Consider the following 18,157-nt stretch of genomic DNA (forward strand, 5'->3'; position numbering starts at 1 on the left):
GGGTTACTCACTCTGCCACCTTCCGTGAGTAAAACCCCTGAAAGACATTCTGCTTGTGTGGAGTTATTCTGCGCCTTGTGGTTCTACACCTTCACCCAGGGCCCTGGGGCTTGCCTCACTCTCAGGAGGCTATTACAACTGACTGCACCCACCATCAGCCCCAGGCATCCCTTAATCTGCAGTGGCGGTCCCCACTGACCGCAATTCTGAGAGTGGCGTCACGACAAATAGAAGATTTCCTACCGGTGACAGGATCCAGCCACGTGGAGTCCCTGAAGGTAATGCACCGACACAACACCTGTGGGGCTTCACATCTGGCGTCACGAACAGGATAAGGACTAGACCTGTTCAGACAGGTGACCATGTGCCTGGGTGGTCCGCTTGGAAAATTGGAAGCGCCGCCATATTGCCACCATGAAAAGCGCGCTGAAAAACAACAGCAGCCCGCGCTGGGAGAAGTTACCGCCCACAAAGAGGTGTGGCTACCCAGAGATCCCCTGCAGAGTCCTGACCTCGCAAGTGAAGAGAGCGGAGGCGTTCAGAGACGTCGGGACAGAAAGGGAGCCAGAAGCCTGCTGCTGGAAGAGGCAGAGCAGAAACTGAAGAGCCTGCTACTGGAGGCAGCGACGAGTCCGCTGCTGGGAAATCGTGCAAAAGAAGGCGCAGAGGAAATGGCGTCTGAACGCAGAGACCCAGAGCCAGGCTCCGCTGCCTGGTGGTATCAGGAACTTGCCCAGTTCTGCGACCAACTGGAGGCCAGGGTCATACGGCAGATCAGCGAGGAACGCACGGCGCTTCTGGAGATGGCTGCCGCGGTGCAGGCCTATGAGGAAAAAGCTGCGCGACGGGTGCCAGACCGAGCGGCGACGACTCAGACCCCGATGGTGCCACCGATGGGTGAGTCCAGTGTTGCCCCTGCCAGCGCGAGTGCCCCGACCCCTGCTGCCACGCCCGCGGTCCCTGAAGAGGCGCCCGGCGCGGCGACGCTGAACCAGGCCGCAGCCACGCCAGGTGCGGCCCGCCAAGCCCAGGCCGCCGCAGAGATGCCCTGCCCGGCCCGCAAAGATCCGGCAGCCGCCGCGACCCTCATCCACGCCGCAGGTGTGACGCTGACCCAGGCCGCCGCCATGCTAGGCCCGGCCCGCCAAGACCCCACCGCAGCAGCGACGCTCATCCACGCCGCAGGCGAGGTGCTGAACCAGGCCGCAGCCACGCCAGGTGCGGCCCGCCAAGCTCCGATCGCTGCAGCGACGCCCAGCCCAGCCTGCACAGATCCCATCGCAGCTGCGACGCCAATTCAGGCCGCCGCAGCGATGCCCTGCCCGGCCCGCCAAGAACCGGCCACAGTAGCGATGCCCGCTAAGACTCCAGCTGCGACCCTGAGTGAGACTGCGACAGCGACGCTGATCCAGGCCGCCGCCATGCAGGGCGCGGCCCGCCAAGACCAGGCCGCCGCCATGTCAGGCGCGGCCCGCCAAGACCAGGCCGCCGCCATGTCAGGCGCGGCCCGCCAAGACCAGGCCGCCGCCATGTCAGGCGCGGCCCGCCAAGACCAGGCCGCCGCCATGTCAGGCGCGGCCCGCCAAGACAAAAATGTACCACTGTTTACCCCGGCCTGCAAGGCCAGAGCAGACACCGCTCCCCAGTCTAAGGAAGTCCCTGCTAGGAAGTCCCTGATAGGAGAGGACCCCGAATACTGGAAGCTGAAGGCTGACCTAGAGGCCCAGTTCCCACAGGAGATGGTGGATCGGTATCTGCTCCCTCCGCACACCCCCAAGGCGACTTCCGCAGCAACCACGCCAAAGAGTCCCCCGCCCGGGCCTGCTGATGAACACCCATCCCCAGCGCTGCCACAACCGGAGTGCTCAGAAGAACTAAGGGGGAGGGGAGGCCAGGAAGCTGAGGAGCTGACCCCGGAGCCATCAGCAGTGGATCCATGCCCCGAGCCAGAGATGTTGCCATATTCTCGCTGGGACGAAGAAGAAGATCTGCCCAGAAGCCTCACCTGGGAGCTTGTAAGCTGTACCCCGCAGAACCCGGCCCGCAAGACACGGCGCCGTAGCAGAACCCAGTCTTTCCCTGCACCGCAGTCTCCAGAGAATAAAGATGAAATAACGGCCAGAGACTTGGAAGAGAAACGGTTCCTGAGAAGAGCCAAATCCCAGGTTAGAGGTCCACTTTGTCGTGGTGTAGTAGAAGACTTCAGCTTGAAATCAGGATATGGCTTCATAGTAGCTCCTGGTATGAAAGAAGGCATCTTTGTGAATAGAAGAGACGTTAGAGCCCATTTGCCCAGAGGACATCCAGGAAGGAACTTACAGATGGGAGATACAGTGGAATTCACCATGCACCAAGGAGAAAGAGGATGGTATGCACTTGACGTTACGCCATGTCCCAGAAATCCCTACAGTGAACCTGCCGTCTCAACAGAAAAAGAAACAGATACAGAAAAAGAAACAGATACAGAAGAAGAAAGAAAAGACAGAGATGGAGAAAGCAACAGGTGCCGCAGCCCTACAGGCCCAAGCCCTGGTGAGGAGGAATCTGTGTAAAGTAAAGTAAAGTACAGCAAGTTACAGTTTTGACAAGTTTGCAACGTTAATGTTTAAGAATGTGCCCACATGAACTAATGTGAGAAACCCATGAACCTTAAGGCTATGAACTGGCTATAGCCACAAACTCTCGCAGTGTACATAGTTACCCCAGAGGTACCACCACCAGAGCCAGCCTGTTTAGGGGCCTTGGCTCGCCTGCAACCAGGGAGCACGTCTGTTTATGGGGCCTTGGCTCGCCTGCAACCAGGGAGCATGCCTGTTTATGGGGCCTGGCTCTCCACCACAAAGAGGGTACCTGGTCAGCACCAACTGCGGAGGCCGCCTCTACATCCTGCCAGAAGAGGCTGAAGGCGCGGCTCCACCAGGCCAGGTATACCCTGAAACCACCAGACCATGAAAGCCGCCTCTACATCCTGCCAGAAGTGGCTGAAGGCGCGGCCAACGGGAGAGGCAGATTGGAGGAAAGGTCTGGGGAAACGGATGGCCCAGACCTGGTTAACAAAAGAAACCGGTGACCTGCCTCCTGAGAGGGTTTTGGGTGGGTTAACGGACTTGTGGGTGGAGGGTGGTGATGTATGGTACCAGGTGGTTTTAAAATGTTTAACATGTTTTACTGTTTTATGCATTTTAAAATGTTGTCTTGCAGCCCGAGGACGTGCTGGTGATAACTAAGGGGGAATGTGGCGCCCCTGACCTGGTCAGGCACCACTGAGTACTGCACCCATGCTGGGGACAGTACAATACAGGTAATCCAGAAGGCTGACCGAGGTGTGACTACACAGGCGCATAGTGATCAGGTCTCACACATGTACCTTTGAGAGGACCCCTGGGGATCCCAGGAGGGGGCAAAGCCTTCACCTCCACTGGAATAGTGGAGGGGGCCAAAAGCCTCCATCTCCAATCAAGGGGTGTGGTAAGAGAGTCTGGTTGCTAGGTGGCGTAGGCAGGCACAAGAGGAAGGAGGAGCAGAGTAGAGAGGAGTGTGGAGGAGTGAGGAGCATAGAAGAGGAGCTCTGACAGGAGTAGCAGTGCAGGTCCCTCGAGTGAGCCGGTTCAGTGTGCAGTTCAGGGGAGAGCAGGAGCAGACCCCTGGGGCTGTTGCAGTCTGACAGCGTCCGCGCAGTGGCTACCGACGGGGGAGAACGGTCACCTAGTGGTGCTACCCGAAAGCCATCTTCAGCTAAAGAGAGAGCAACGGAGTGGGAAGTAAGGAGACTGCTAGGGAGAACCAGGCCCAAACGGGCGGCAGATCCCGGTGCGGGGATAGATCCAACTTTCCTTGCTAACCCTGCCGGTGTGGGGCCCTCAAAGCCCACACCACAACACTACAGAGTCCGCAGCCACGTAGCCACAGTTAGGGCCCATAGTTCACAGGAGGCAAGCAGCCGGAGTGTCCTGGTCCAGGCTACAAGCAAACGGGCCAAAACGAAGGGGAGAGAGGCACCAGCAACTTCCCTGGGTGACCCCCATAGGGACTAAAAGTCGGGGTTACCCCAAACCACCAAGGGCTAAGGAAGGCGAGTCGGTAGTCACCCTCATCAGCCAGCCTGAAGGACACCTGGTTCCAGCCTGGTTCATCCCAGCTACGCCCGGGTTACTCACTCTGCCACCTTCCGTGAGTAAAACCCCTGAAAGACATTCTGCTTGTGTGGAGTTATTCTGCGCCTTGTGGTTCTACACCTTCACCCAGGGACCTGGGGCTTGCCTCACTCTCAGGAGGCTATTACAACTGACTGCACCCACCATCAGCCCCAGGCATCCCTTAATCTGCAGTGGCGGTCCCCACTGACCGCAATTCTGAGAGTGGCGTCACGACAAATAGAAGATTTCCTACCGGTGACAGGATCCAGCCACGTGGAGTCCCTGAAGGTAATGCACCGACACAACACCTGTGGGGCTTCACAACTATACACGGTGATATCCTGACTACAAACTGGAGGGCTTCTCCCTTCCAGCTAAACCATACAGACATCAAGCACTGCTCCAACTCACAAGTGTCTCCTACACAGACAAGCGTTCTGTGTTCCCAGCTGGAGCAGCCTCCCCAACTTCTCAGACTCCTTTTACATCAGTCCTTCACCTCCCATTAATCCATTAGCAGCCAGGTGATCCTGACCAGGCTAAGTCACATAGGACCGATACCGGGGTGAGATATACCTGCCCTCATCCACTAATCCCACATGAGCCTCACAGTACATTCTTGTATATAGGGGCAGTATTATAGTAGTTATATTCTTGTACATAGGAGCAGTATTATAGTAGTAATATTCTTATATATAGGGGCAGTATTATAGTAGTAATATTCTTATATATGGGCAGTATTATAGTAGTTATTTTCTTGTACATAGGGGCAGTATTATAGTAGTTATTTTCTTGTACATAGGGGCAGTATTATAGTAGTTATATTCTTGTACATAGGAGCAGTATTATAGTAGTAATATTCTTATATATAGGGGCAGTATTATAGTAGTAATATTCTTATATATGGGCAGTATTATAGTAGTTATTTTCTTGTACATAGGAGGGGCAGTATTATAGTAGTTATTTTCTTGTATATAGGGGCAGTATTATAGTAGTTATATTCTTGTACATAGGAGCAGTATTATAGTAGTAATATTCTTATATATAGGGGCAGTATTATAGTAGTAATATTCTTATATATGGGCAGTATTATAGTAGTTATTTTCTTGTATACAGAGGCAGTATTATAGTAGTTATATTCTTGTATATAGGGGCAGTATTATAGTAGTTATATTCTTCAACATAGGTGAGATGGTGGAATATGGGGGGTTGTGTATCATGTTGTAGGTTCGTATTTTAGCTTTGGTTCACTGTCCATTCTCTGTATTGCTTGTGTGTACATTGTATTGTCTGTAGGTAATCACCCCCTGTAGTGTTTCTGTCCCTAGGTCTGGGGGAAGGGAGGCCTGGGATCCACCTAAACTCTCTGCTTACATGAAGAATGAGGTCTGTTTTGAGAACTTCAAGAGAAGCAGGACGAGTCATCCTCTGGGGGAGTAGCGGTGGCTCCCCAGAGAGACCTGGACATTTATCGCTTACTGGACTATATTCGTGTTTCTGGACAATTTTTACCCTCTGTATGGTGGATTATGTTATGGACCATTTGATTTGTTTGGAATAAATGTTCTTTGGATTGTTCAATCATCTCTCGGTCTGTTGATTGTGTGATATAGGAGAAGGACCCCGTCACAATAGGTGCAGTATTATAGTAGTAATATTCTTCAACATAGGGGAAGTATTATAGTAAATACAGTATATTCTTGCACATAGGGATGAAATATTATTGTATATTCTTGTACATAAAAGGAAAGTATAATAGTATTATTACAGTATCCCTGTACATAGTGGATCATGAGGACATGATTGACATGCCTCAGTTTTGGGACTCAATCAGGTGGCTTTTTCCTATGTGGTCGGTTTCCTTCCGTGGTGAGCCACAGCCTGGTCAGTCTCGGTCCAAATGCTGATGGTTCTTTTATTTTGCTCTTCTTTCTTTGGTTTGTGGTTAATCAGAAATTCTCATTTGCTTCTTTGGTCTCTGTCCTATCACATTTTCGGTGGGGCTATTTATACTCTCCTTTCACCAGGTTTGTTTGCTGGCTATATTTCTATGTCGATTTCTGCTAAGGAGTTCCTGTACACTTTGTCTATTTAGTTATGTGTAGTATCCTGCCCTCTGGTTCCTCAGGAGGAATGAGAAATAGCTCGATGGCCTTTTAGGGAGACAGGTCCAAGCTGTGGTTTCTAGTTATGTGACTAGGGACATTCTCATCTATACAGGAACCACTAGATTGTGCGTGCAACCACAGTGGTGTAGCCTTTATTTCTCCCTTTACGTCTGTGTTAGTTTGGTAGGAGCATAACTTTGACTTGTTACTTTTGACTAGTCACGGAGCATTTTGTGATTTTACCGCTATATGTTGTACCATTGTACTATGGATGGCTGAGTTAACAGGTGCGACCTCAGTCAGTGTCATTGCTTTTAGGCAGTGATATTATTGCTCTTTCCTTTGGAAGTTTGAGAAGTTTCTTGCTCTATATACATTCACTGAAGCGGATGTTCAGAGCTGATTTATTGCAGACTGCAGACGTCAGGATCTGGTGTGGAGCAACTTAAATTGCATTTTCTCCTGTCTCTTGTCAGATTCTGGATAGACTCAGTGATTCAGAAGATTTCAGATTGTATTGGGAAACAGACTAATTTCCTTTATAGAAATTGAGCGAATCAGCTTATTATGGCGCTTCCACAATCCAATGTATTACCTTATTGACTCGAATTAACCCCACAAGGACAGGGTCTTGTTTGGTACTTAATAACATAGCAATTTTTTTTTCATCTTAGCCATCTCTGCTTTTCAGTAGCCATAACGTTATTATTTTCCCATGGACCTAGTAGCATAAGGGTTTTTTGTTGTTTTTTTTACAAGGTGTATTTTTAGTTGTGTACTTATAATTGATTGAATATTTATTGCTTTTTTTAGGATATTTTTTGGTTATTATTATATAAACGTCAATGTTTAGTATGAGTGACATGATAGCTGTTGTTCCAGCGTGGTGTTCAGTGCGCTATTATTCCCAGATCCCGGTGGGGGCGTCCTCCCTCTCACCCGCCCGGCGGCTCCATTCTTTATTTTCCTGTCCCGGAGTCTTCTGCAACCTCTTCCTGCTTCCTGGCTGGGCACAGGTAAGTGCCCTTAAGGCGCGCGCATGGCCACGCCCCCTTTCTTAAAGGGTCGGTGTGTCATTACCTGGAAGCAATCCCTAAAGTCACCTGTAACCTAAAGGTATTTAAGACCGCCTCCCCTGACAGGAGTCGCCTGAGCAACGTTGCGTATAGTGCGTTGCTAGTTCTTAGGTCCCCGTTTGTTTCTGTGTCTAGTCCCAGTACCAGTATCTTATATTACTAACCACTGTCTCGTCCTAGAGCCAGCTCACCTCCATTTCCTGTGTGCCGTCACGAATGAACCATCTGCTAAGTGCCATTACGTCAGAGCCTATACCGCAGTACCATCCGTCTGAGCCATTACCAGACTGTCGCCGCATCAGCTGATAATGGAGCAGATGGGGAAATTACTCCCTCCCTCTCCTACGCAGCGTACACCCCCCTCCTCCGCAGCTGTGCTGTGATCACAGGATCGCATCACAATGGCATGACACGCGGCTTACACTCCAGCAGAGCGGGAGGCGAGTGTCATGCAATGCACTCAAAGTAGTGCTCGTGTGGCCCTAGCCTTAAAATTGTATTGATTGTATAAAGGGGGTTTTACACGCAGCGATATCGCTAGCGAGCATACCCGCCCCCGTCGTTTGTGCGTCACGGGCAATTCTCTGCCCGTGGCGCACAATATCATTAGAAGCCGTCACACGGACTTACCTTCCTAGCGACGTCGCTGAGGCCGGCAAACCGCCTCCTTTCTAAGGGGGAGGTTCGTGCGGCGTCACAGCGACGTCACACGGCAGCCATTCAATAGAAGCGGAGGGGCAGAGAGCAGCCGAAAGAAAGTGACGCCCACCTCATTGCCGGAGGACGCATGTAAGCTGTGTTCGTCGTTCCACGTAGTGATGTGTGCTGCCTCAGGAACGACGAACAACCTGCATCCAGCACCATCAACAATATTTGGGATTAGAAGGACGTGTCAACGATAAGGTGAGTAGTTTTGATTGTTAGCGGTTGTTCGTACGTTTCACACGCAACGATGTCACTAACGAGGTTGGATGTGCATCACGAATTCCGTGACCCCAACGACATCTCGTTAACGATATCGTTGCGTGTAACGGGGCCTTAACACAATAACGTCTGTTGTCTTGTAATCAGCCATATTCTTCAAAATTGCATTTGGATCGTTGAAACTGTAAATAGTTAATAAATTTCCCTCTTGTTCCACTGTTATCACTGAGTCGGCATTATCTGTGCTGCTGCATCCATTCATCTGTTTTACACAGTGACAGTCACCCTGCTTTATCTGTAATTTTTTGTGAGAAAGCGCAAGCTCGGCATTATCATGTAAGAGGAATGGACAAGACTCACCGCTTTTTATGCAGTGCGGTGTGATTCCAGTATCGTGTGGCGGTGCTCTGCTGAATCGATCCCAGAGGAAGGGAAAATTGGAGTTCTGAAAATGGAGATCATCAGCGGTACTCACTTCAAAGGGTAAAATATCATAGTTACATAGGTTGAAAAAAGACCTAGGTCCATCCAGTTCACCCCTCCTCCACCAATTCTACATTTTGTCCCTAAGGGGTACTTCACACACAGCGAGATCGCTACTGAGATCGCTGCTGAGTCACGTTTTTTGTGACCTCATTAGCGATCTCGCTGTGTGTGACACTGAGCAGCGATCTGGCCCCTGCTGTGAGATCGCTGCTCGTTACACACAGCCCTGGTTCGTTTTTTTATTGTTGCTCTCCCGCTGATAAGCACACATCGCTGTGTGTGACAGCGAGAGAGCAACAATCCTGAATGTGCAGGGAGCAGGAGCCGGCGTCTGACAGCCTGCGGTAAGCTGTAACCAGGGTAAACATCGGGTAACCAAGGTGGTTACCCGATATTTACCTTCGTTACCAGCCTCCGCCGCTCTCACGCTGCCAGTGCCGGCTCCTGCTCCCTGCACACGCTAAGTTAAGCGGTGTGAGCTGGTAACTAAGGTAAACATCGGGTAACCATACCCGATGTTTACCTTAGTTACCAGTGTCCGCAGCTTCCAGACGCCGGCTCCGTGCAAGCGCAGCGTCGCTTGCACGTCGCTGCTTGCTGGGGGCTGGTCACTGGTCGCTGGTGAGATCTGCCTGTTTGACAGCTTACCAGCGACCATGTAGCGATGCAGCAGCGATCCTGACCAGGTCAGATCGCTGGTCGGATCACTGCTGCATCGCTAAAGTGTGAAGGTACCCTTAGTCACAATGTTGTGTGTACTGAGGAAATCATCCAGCCCTGATATAAAAGCTGTTATAGTATCTGCCATTACTACCTCTTGTGGTCGGCATTCCACAGTCTGACTGCTCGAACTGTAAAGAACCCTTTCCTGTTTAGCTGTCGGAATCGCTTTTCTTCCACTAGCAGTGAGTGCCCCCTGGTCCTTAGTATTGTCTTTGGAAGAAATAAGTCATGTGCCATCGATTTATTGAAAACCTATAAAAACATGTCTCTCCATGGAGACCGCAGTCGGGGGCTGAGGAGAAATGTCTAGTGCAGGAGTTCAGATGACGGACGTTTCGATGGGTCTGAATTTAATAAGTTCTCTATAAATCGGATATTTTACTCTTTGAAGCGAGTGCCGCTGTTCATCTCCATTTTCGGATCTACACTTCTCTATCTGGCATCTAACGGAGGAGTGCGGGTTTGGTGAATGCCAGAAGAACATTACCCGCCTGCCAGCATTGTGCCCACTGTAAGCTTTGGTGGCGGAGGGATGTGGGTGTTTTTTAGGGCTTGGCCTCTTAGTTCCAATGATGTGAAATCTTAAAGAGAATCTGTCGGAAGGGTTTTACTATGTAACCCCATTCTCATGTACAGCACCATGGAATCAATGGTGCTCTATAAAGAAATAATAATAATAATAATAAATATGTGTATAAAGACAGCAGGAGATAGAGGCTTAAGCCTCTTTCACACTGCGATCTAATCTCCGTTCATTGGTCCCTTCAGGGCTTCTGTGACGCCCCTGGACTAGTCGGGGTGTCATAGGGTACTGCACTTGTTGCTCTTTAGTGCAGGGCTCAACCCCCCATGGTTCTGGGTTCCCAACCTATGGTACTGCCTCCATCTGCATCCAAATCCCAACCACACCTCACACCACACCCTGCCAGACACACCAGTGGGCTGCCTAGCTGGAATAGGGCTGCCCAGCTGGAATAGGGCCGCCCACCTAGGGGTCAGGCAGACTGGTGAGAGGGAAGGAAGGAGAAGTAGGAGAGTACAGTGTTAGCCCTCGAGAAGTGAGGAGCTGGGAGTGTGTGGCTCCCACGGGGTTACAGGTTGGGTCACAGACGGAGACCCGGTCGCAGGGTATTGAGTCTGGGTGCCTAGACCTGGTCTTGGAGGACGGTCAGCAGCTCGAGTCTAATAGTCGGTCCGGGTCGAAAGCACGGCGGGGTACAGGACCCTAGGTCGGGGAGTCCGGCAATTAACCTGTGGAGAATAGTGACTTTATAGACTGTCCCCAAGAAGCTCAGAGATCAGGGGCACTAGCGCAACGAGGGGAATAGGGATTTCCAACCCACGCAGCCCACAGAAATCCCAAGCGTGAGCCCTTGAGAGAGCAGCTCCACTACCAACAAGTAGGGAACAGGGCCCGGACAGCTTTACGCCAACGGGCCACCAGAACACTTCTAATTTGTGCACGGAGGCAGGCTCCGGACCACTCAGCAGTACTATAGGGGACGGATACCCAGACGGGCTCCCCCAAGAGGGCAGCGGCACCCAGAGACTTGGTTTACCTTGTTGTCAGAGTCTGCTTTGCGGTCGCATCATCACCAATAATGAGTAAGTACATGGTCCTCCCCTGCTTCCAACCAGCGCTACGCTCCCCTACAACCAGCGTCTCACCATCCAGAGTCCTGGGGCCTCCCTGATACGTGGAGAGAATGTCATCTGGCTGCTCCGCTCCATCTCCCCCGGGTACTCCCATCGGCAGCGGCGGTTATCTCCTTAACACGAACCACGGGTGGTGTCACAAACTATTATCCCCTGTAAATAGTCCCCTTTACATTTGAGTGGCCGCAAGCCCCCGGGTCCGGAGACTCTCGAGCCACAGCAGACCTCGGATCCGAGCGGTTCGACCGCTGCAGGTGCGGCACACCTCTATCCAAACCCCTTGCAAAACGGGATTCGGACATATGCGCCGATGGGGACACTGACTATAATGGTGCAAATGGAGTCACAGTGTGCTGTGTCGTGCACCATTTTCGGGAGTGTACACTTTCTGGAGGCGGACACCTGGACGTAATATACTGCGACTGGGTATCCGCCTCTGGAAAGCGTATACTCCGGAAAATGGTGCATCACAGAGCACACGGTGACTCTGTCTGCACCAATATAATCGTGGGCCCATCGGCGGATACGTCCAAATGCCATTTTGCGGGGGGTTCAGACAGAAGCTCTGACAGGACCACTGAACGGAGATGAGAACACAATGTGAAAACGGTCTTACACACAGGGTTCAACTATGAGTCATTTATTACCCTGCTGTGCTGTTGTTTACTTTTACTAAAGGTTTTATCACCTGGGATCATCATTGCCCAGAACAATAGTCTGACCATGCCCATTTCCTCTCTGATAAGCATTTCTCTGTCTATAGACCTTGTACATAGAGAGCCTGGTGTGGGCAGGTTAATTTTCTGAGCTCTGCTGCATTGCTGAATCTAAAACCCCTGATTGTGTCACAACTACTGCACCCAGTAATCTAAATGATACATCACTGGATTCAGAATCTCTTTGCCTACATTATGCTGCTTTCAGATGAGGTAGCAAAAACCTGCTGACAGATTCCCTTTAATACATCAGAATACAGGACATTTTCTGTTCCCCATGAATGTGCCCAGTGCACAAGGTCCATACAGATATGGTTGTGGGAAACTGGAGTGGAAGAACATGACCAGCCACACAGAGCCTGAGCCAACACCCATCTAAGGCTATGTGTTCACGATGTGTTTTTACATGCTTTTCTGCAGCGTTTTCAACTGCACCTTTTTGCACAATCCATGCATTGTGATTTCCCAGCAAAGTCTATGAGAAGTAGGGATTTCTTGTGCCCACCATACAGTTCAAAACGCTGCGTTTAATTTGCATAATTTTGAGCAAAAACTCAGCGTTTAAAGAAGCAGCATGTAATTGTTTTTGCCATTTGGGCTGCGTTTTAATAACATTCAATGAGAAGTTGTAAAAAGCAAGCAACATCAAAGTTCCAGCGTTTTACCTGCTTTTTAGGTGCAGAAATCATGCGTTTTGGACTAAGTAAATGCATGCTGTTTTGGCATCAAAATAATGAAATATGTCCCTTTACACACACACATAATCCGACAATTAAAATAATGAAAAATATGAATTTATTGCTATTTTAGCGATAAATAGTATAAAACCGCTATAATTTTATGAAATATAACTATTTTCGTTATTTTTTCAATAATTGTGTTCTTTTTTTTTCCCCTTTTTTCATTGTGTTTGACTGTTTAAACTTTATTTAGCAGTGTCTTTATGTTCAAAACGCATCTGTCAAAACGCAATGGAAAAGCATGTAAAAAGCGCTAAAAAAGGCGGCTAAAACGAGGTAAAAACGCACGCGTTTTTTTGCGCAATTTTGTGATCAAAAGCAACTTTGGCAATATCAATTACTGCCAGAGGATGCGTTTAGAACTGCAACTAGCTCGACGCAAAGTGCGCACATAGCCTAAAGCGGGCTTTACACGCTACAACAAATCTTACGATGTGTCAGCGGGGTCACGTCGTAAGTGACGCACATCCGGCATCGTTAGTGCTGTTGTAGCGTGTGACAGCTACGTGCGAATGCACGTAAATCCGTTCATCGCATACACGTCGTTCATGTGCTAAAAATTACACGTCGGTTTGTTCAATGTTCCCGAGGCAGCACACAGCACAGTGTGTGACACCCCGGGAACGATGAACACATCTTACCTGCATCCTGCGGCTCCCGGCGGAAATGCGGAAGGAAAGAGGTGGGCGGGATGTTTACGTTCCGCTCATCTCCGCCCCTCCGCTTCTATTGGCCGACTGCCACGTGAGTCGCTGTGACGCCGAACGTCCCTCCCACTCCAGGAAGTGGATGTTCGCCGCCCACATCGAGGTCGTATACAAGGGTAAGTACGTGTGACGGGAAATAATCGTTTGTTCGACACGGTCAACAAATTGAACGTGCTGCACATACGATGGGGGCGGGTATGTTCGCATACGATATCGTATGTGATATTGTGGCGCCCTGGACAAGCCAGGTCGTCACAGGTACTGCAACAACACACCCCACACCCCGAGATAGGCACATCAGTCACACACAAATCCTTGTTGCCTCCCTCCAGGGGCTGATGTCCACACCAGGTGGGGTGGAGCCAGGCGGTTGGCCCCACCCACTGAGGAATTCACAGTCCTGGAGGCGGGAAAGGAAGTCAGAGAAGAACAGTTAGGGAGCGTGAAGTAGAAGGAGTGAAGTGGCGTCACGGACCAAATCCCCAAACCAAACCACCCCTTTCACTCATGGGCGAGGAGCGCCGCTCGAGTCCCCGGATCCGGCCCAACGCTCGAGCCACCGAGCAGCAGCAGCGCCGGACCCGAGCGTGGTGAGCGCAGCGCCCTCCCCGCCTGCGACAACTTGGCGTCACGAACAGGATCTTACCATTCTACCGGCTGGTAGAAGTGCGCCTTGTGTCCCGCCGGAGGTGTCCGGCCGAAAAATTTCAGAAGCCGCCATCTTGGGCGCGAAGATCTTCCTGCTCGAGCGTCTTCTCGAGCAGTGAAGGCGCGAAAGCCGAAGCTCCGCCCCTGAAGAGGAGGTGCTGAAAAAAAACTAAGGGGAGATGGATGGCGTCCGGCCGCATGTAAACCGCGGCTATAAAAGCAGGGACGCCAGGACTCTGCGGCCATATTTGGTTCCTGGAACATACCGCTATCAGCTTGCATAGTCCGTCCAGCAACACCGTAGCCCCCGCGCCCGGCACCGCGGCGTGGGTGGAGGTCCGGACCGTCCAGCTGAGTAGCCGTCTGCAGGTCCGAATGCAACTCCGTTTGGAGGAGTGGGAGGCCGACATTGCGGACATGGTGTCGGCCATACGGAGACGCGAGTTGGAGGAATTTCTGGAAGAGCGGGTAAGCGACCCACGCCCCTGTATTCCTACCGGATCGGTCGTCGCGGCTGAGGGGCCCAGTCTGCACCCGCTCGTCCTGCTGCCTCCCCCGCTACCCGTGTTGGCTGCTGCTGCCTCGCCACTAGGCCCGCTACTCGCACAACTGGTAGCGGCACCCTGCCCGTCCGCCCAAGCGGAACGACCTGCAGTCAAAGCCCGTAGCCGCCCTGAACCGCTTCCCTGGAAGATGCCGAAGCCGTGGCCCTTTGATGGAGATGTACCGGAGGCACTTGCGGTGATCGTGCCTGGTTCCGTGCTGGCACCGGCGGCCCGTCCCATGCAGGAGGAGGCGGAGGTCAAGCGGGAGAGGACCCCTGTACCCATCCCCCACGCTTCGGCTGAGGCTGCGCCGGGTCATTGCTGCGAGGCAGCGCCCCAGGCCATGTCACCGCGGGAACTTCCACCTAGGATGCCAGAAGTGGGCAGTGTAGTGGAAGTCTCGCGGGGCCCGACCCGCGCGCAGGGGCAAGCAGTAGCCCCTTACTGGGACAGGGAACCGACCCCGCTGGGCCAAGAAATTGCGGAGAGAGAAAAGAGGAAGGCTGAATTGATAGCCCGCACCATCCAAGAGAAGGAGAGCCTCCGTAGAGCCACCTTCCGGGTACGGGGCCCGATCCATGAGGGTCAAGTAAGGAAGTTTGATGTCCGTCGGGGGTACGGATTCATCTTTGAGCCGGGCCTGGAGGCCGAAGCCTTCGTAGCCCGCCGGGACGTTAATGCCCACTTACCGGAGGACCACCTGGGCCGTAACCTGCTCCCAGGGGATCTGGTCCAGTACACACGACATTGCGGAGAGAGGGGCTGGTTTGCCCTGGACGCCAAACTGAGGGGAGGCCAGGAGCCCCAAGCACCAGCCCGACCCCCTCCACCGGTCTGTGGGATGGACCTGAAGTGAGTCAGCAGTCCCTCTGTTGCACAGTTGTCCCCGTTGGGACCACCAGTACCGTTATGTGAGTAAATGATAAGATTAAATCAACCAAAGATGTTACCTGATTGTCAACCGTGATTGAACGAGCCGTTGCCGGCAACTAGTCCCCGTAGGGACCTTTTGCAACCATGCGTAAGGAACTGCTTACGGACAAGCCCGAGAACTTTCAGGGCAACCACAAACTTGTGGAATGTAAATAAATGTTGGCTTAATTCCGTGACCGCCTCCGGAGAGGCTGATTTGGAGGATGAGCCTGGAGGAAAGAGATGGCCCAGGCCCGCCACTACCATAACCGGTGGCGATCCTCCGGGGGTCAGGGGTCCCCCATGGACGTGGGTCCCCTGAAGTGACCGTAGGGTATGAAATACCGTACCCGTACCCGCTCGGGCAGCTTGGTTCTGGACTGGGGTCAAGGGGTGCTGCCCACTTCTTAGGGGCAGCATCAGGGCCAGGTTGTTTGGGTGGGAGAGAGCGGAAGCCAACCGTTACCATTAATAAAAATGACTACCGTTAGCAACGTTTAAGTACCGTGCCTCCCGTAAGGGAAGATTGATAAAAATGCTTATGTTTGAATGTTTACCTGTTTCTTACTTTTTCTACAGTTAATAAAAATAAAACCGGTGATGGACGGGCAGCCCGCGGACGGTCTGCATTTAACTAAGGGGGAATGTGGCACCCTGGACAAGCCAGGTCGTCACAGGTACTGCAACAACACACCCCACACCCCGAGATAGGCACATCAGTCACACACAAATCCTTGTTGCCTCCCTCCAGGGGCTGATGTCCACACCAGGTGGGGTGGAGCCAGGCGGTTGGCCCCACCCACTGAGGAGTTCACAGTCCTGGAGGCGGGAAAGGAAGTCAGAGAAGAACAGTTAGGGAGAGTGAAGTAGAAGGCGTGAAGTGGCGTCACGGACCAAATCCCCAAACCAAACCACCCCTTTCACTCACGGGCGAGGAGTCCCCGGATCCGGCCCAACGCTCGAGCCACCGAGCAGCAGCAGCGCCGGACCCGAGCGTGGTGAGCGCAGCGCCCTCCCCGCCCACGACAATATCGTAAGGTGTAAAGCAGGCTTAAGACCTTTTGAATTGACTAAAATGGAGATAGTAAGCCCGACCTCCCCCAAAAACATATCATTTGGTGGCCAAAGAAGTAAGGGGGCCCATTTCTACCTCCAAAACAGGAGGAATTATGGATTTTGATGAGCTCTTGGGTTGCAAAGGGCCCATATACTGATTTGCCCACCCCAGGGCTTTAGGTGACTCGGTGTCGGGCCGGACTAGTCCGGGGTAGTCAGCGGTGGCGGGGCCCGATTCCGTGGCCCTGGTGGGGTCACTTAATGTGGCGGTATTGGGGGTGATGATAGTGTTAAACTTTATATAAGATTCGTGACGCCACCTCTGGTAATTTGCAGCTATGGAGCCGCAGCTGCTGGAAGGGACCTCCGGGGCTGATGTTATGGCAGCTAAGGTGTTTCTTGCTCTCCACAGGTAGAGCGGGGACCCCGGGGCAACCTTTGGTGCTTGGTAAAGTCTATGGTGTTTGAGGACGAGGTGCAGGGCTGACAGGGCAGTGGAAAGGAACAGACACAGACAGTAATTTCCTTTTCCCTTCTCCTTTACTTGTCCAACCAGTGAAGTCCAGGGAGCCTGTTACAGGTGGTAATGGCGATCCGGTGGCCTGGAAGCAGTTGGGGGTCTCACATTGGCCAGGTGAGTAATAAGGCCTGCTCCCTATGCTCTGTATGTGTAAACGGGGTCCCACTGTTTCAATACACTGAGACCCGTTCTGCTGCTCTCTGAGGTGATTTGTTACCTCTCCCGAATGGCGGGCTGCGTGGACTGTTAAGGGTGCCGTTCTTTCTATCTGGGCTCCTAGCCCTGGCTTTGCAGCTGCACCTCCGGGTGCGGGGTGGACAGAGACCTGCAGTCCTCTTGTCCTCCAGATGCGACCACCGGTACTCGAGTACTCGAGTGGCCCTGAACTCTGGTATTCAATTTCTTTAGCTATGATGTTGGAGTGAGATGGCTGCGCTCCACTCCCAATGTTCTCCTCCTTTTTGCCTCTCTGTGGATTGTGTTTTCCTGGGCCGAGCGATCTGGCTCAGCTCCCAGCTCACACACCACACTACTAGAGTCCTTGTCTCTCTGAACTCTCCTCACTAGTGATGTGTTGGTCACGAACGATCCGACACAAAGATCCGGCTCCCTGCTGTGAACGACAGGAGCCGGATCATCAGTGTGAGCCACTAAAATATCTAAACGGCTCTTTTTCGCCGTCAAAACCCCGCCCACCCGCGGCTAAAATCCGCCTACTCAGCAATCTAATTGGCCGCTTGTAAGTGGGCAGGGTTTAGCCACGGGTGGGCGGGGCTTTGGCGGCGTTACTATAATCTGAAATATGTGTTCACCTGGAGTGAACACATATTTAATAAGGAGCCGAGAACGAGCTGAAAGATCCGGCTCTTTTTGGTGAGCGGAGCCATGGGAACCGGATCACCAAAAAGAGCCAGACTACCCATCACTACTCCACATAGACTAACTAACTCCTCCCCCAGGTCAGGGCTTAAGGAAGGCTCCCTGGAACTCCAGGTTTAGAGCTCCCTCTACTGGCCTGGGAGAGAAACGGTGTTGAATGATGGTACTTACTGGCCAATGGATTTCCCCAGCTACCTCCAGGCTCAGCATTAACCCTTTTGAGGAGGGCAACACTGCTGTGGCAACCAGACCGCTGGGACGCCACAATACTGTCCATGCACAGTGGCCCTCTCCTGTCTGGGTCCGCCAGTGTCCCAACATCAGG

The sequence above is a fragment of the Anomaloglossus baeobatrachus genome, chromosome 6, assembly GCF_048569485.1.
Source record: "Anomaloglossus baeobatrachus isolate aAnoBae1 chromosome 6, aAnoBae1.hap1, whole genome shotgun sequence".
Taxonomy (NCBI): domain Eukaryota; kingdom Metazoa; phylum Chordata; class Amphibia; order Anura; family Aromobatidae; genus Anomaloglossus; species Anomaloglossus baeobatrachus.